A 2818-nucleotide genomic window follows, 5' to 3' on the forward strand; every position below is an offset into this window, starting at 1 on the left:
ATTACTACACCACTCTCTCTTTCTCCAGTACAACATATGCAGTAGAAGCTAATTGGCTGTTTAGCTCAAGGTCAATTCTGATCAGAGGGACTTTTGTTCAAAATCAAATCAAAAGCATTGCAGCCATGATTATTGTAACCCTTGTGTGTGTGTGTGTGCGTGTAATTTGGAGGAGATTTGGCTGCTATTTTCAGCTAACCTAACAATTTTGTAAAGCCTTCATTGTGCTAAAAGTATAGTTTTCATGTATGTAATACTAGGGGTCTTAGTTTATACCCTTGATTTCTCACAATTCGCCTGACCTGAGATGTCTCACTTTCAATGTAATCTGTGTCAGGTGAGTTGTATGTGAAATGTAGGTATGGATTACAGCTATCATCAGTATTACATTTGAAGGTGTAAATGTGTGTGTATGTAAGTTAAACTGGTTTACATATCCAGATCTAAAGGTTTTGTGCAATTATGGTCAGTGCTATCGATTTGCAGACTAATAGAACTAGTATTGGTTATTATTCAGTGTGTGTGAGTGGGAGGGTTCATTGAAATTGAATGTACTCTGCCTCTTGTACATATTTGTGTACAAATATGATTTTTTTTCAGTATATATATATATATATATATATATAATATATATATATATATATATATATATATATTAAGTTTGTGTGTGTGTTTATTTAAGTATAATGCTCATTAAAAAAACTACGAGAACCACAATTTAAGCTAAAATACTCAATGACAGATGTAGAGAGGATATGTTTGTATTCTGACAATGCCACTCACAAGACTAATGGTGTTTCTTCCAAACTTCAAATTCATCAGAGTACTGCTCTCAGTGATTTCAAAATTTGAAAGAAATAGCACTAGTCTTGTAAGTGTCATACTCTCAGTAAAGCTTGTATAAAGATGCATTTTAAACTGGTTTCAAATGAGAATATGTAGACCAAGGTTGTATCTCTTCAATCTGGGTCTGTCTGTGTGTCATTGCATCAAACTTATTTCATCCTATCACATGTACTTAACTCATTAACTCTATCAGAATCTTCTGTGAAAATATATAAAGTCATGCTTGTATTCTTCAGGGTATGAAGATCTTTGATGGTGTGGGAGTCATTTTTAATTATTGTCCATCATCACTAACTATTCCGCCCCCCCTCCTTCTGTACCCCCGTCTTTTCCTCTCACTGGTGGTGGTAAGGGTGAGAGGGCCCCCTCATAATGTTCATCTCCTTCCTCTTATGTATCAATTATCACAATCAACTGCTGCTGTGGGGCTATATAAACGTATGTGAGGTACATATATATAGCTATGGAATTGATCTGCTACCATCACACAAGTGGTTGCTAAGCAACCTCTCAAATTCTAAAATCTTTAAAAATATATATATATATAATAAAATATAACAGAAGTAAAATGATGGTGAGTAAAGAACAACCAAACCCATGATTTCATCAACATATCCATCATCTGTAACAGTTTTTTTTTTTTTTGGTCATCAATAAACTGTATTAATTTTTAACAATTTCTTGTTTTGTGTCTCTTTTTCATTTTTATATTTATTGCCTTGTACTCTGGAGCCATCATTCTGTAGTTCACTTCCATTTTATTATCAATTAACTCATTAGCTAATTCATGGTACCTGCACTTTCCAACACTTACACAAGTTACTGAAACAGAAGCCAAATCCAGTTGTTCACTCCTTCAACAGAGATTATGAACAGATTAACAACACCCCATCACAACCCAAATACGATAATTTTTTTTTTTTTAATTCATGGATGACAAAGAAAGAACACAAAATTTACATCAAGAATCTTGCAAATCAAATACAAAAATGAAATAGTGTTCTGCATACTAAATATACATTAGGTAGGATCTTATATATGTAATATACTAAACTAGAAAATTTTGATTAACTGAGATTATCTATGCAGTTAGGAGATAAAACCATCTTAAAATTGAATGGTATCAAAATAAAGACAAGACAGGTGAAATGGATCTTGTTTTTAAAAAGCAATGGACATGTTTCAATATTATTTGCTCTTTTCAGGAAAATATAGTCAGAATAAATATCATGTGTATATTTAGTTAGCAAGATGCTTCCAGAAAGTATTTTCCCCTTATTCTTATTGTATGATTGTTAATAGTGATTTCTGACAAAGCAGCAGGCCACAAATTTTAGAAGATAGAATTATAGTAGATTAAATCTAAAATGATGCAGAGTTAGATGTGGAAATACAGGTGGAGTTCTCAACAGCTGTGATTTTGGAGGAAAAGATTGAGGAAAGTGTCAGTGTATTGTTTAGCCCCAAGTCATCTCTGGTCAAGCAGACCACAGCCAGTGTCCTTCCTCGAATTTGAACCTGGAATGTTAAGTTTGAAAGTCAGAACCTCTGGCAATTAATGCTACTGTATTTGGTAATATTGACCCAAGTTATTTTGACTATATCTCTGAATTCTATTATAATGTTTACTGACATTTTTTCTAGCCAATCATCCTTGACATCAGGCAGTGAGAGACAAGAAAGAAAAGTTGCATTTTCATGCTTAAAGGCTTTATAGAATATTTGAGAACTTTTTGGTGGGCTTGTAAAAACCCTAGAGTTTAGCTCTCTATAGGAAATTTTCTTATTGCAACCAGATATGTGTTTTTATACCCACAACTTTCCTAGATTATTCTGTCAAAATCAGTGACTATGTCCTAAATTTATATATTTCTGCTCTATAGGCATAGGAGTGGCTATGTGGTAAGTAGCTTCTTTACGAACCACATGGTTCCGGACTCAGTCCCACCGCGTGGCACCTTGGGCAAGTGTC

Source organism: Octopus sinensis, linkage group LG10 (genome assembly GCF_006345805.1).
Source record: "Octopus sinensis linkage group LG10, ASM634580v1, whole genome shotgun sequence".
NCBI lineage: Eukaryota > Metazoa > Mollusca > Cephalopoda > Octopoda > Octopodidae > Octopus > Octopus sinensis.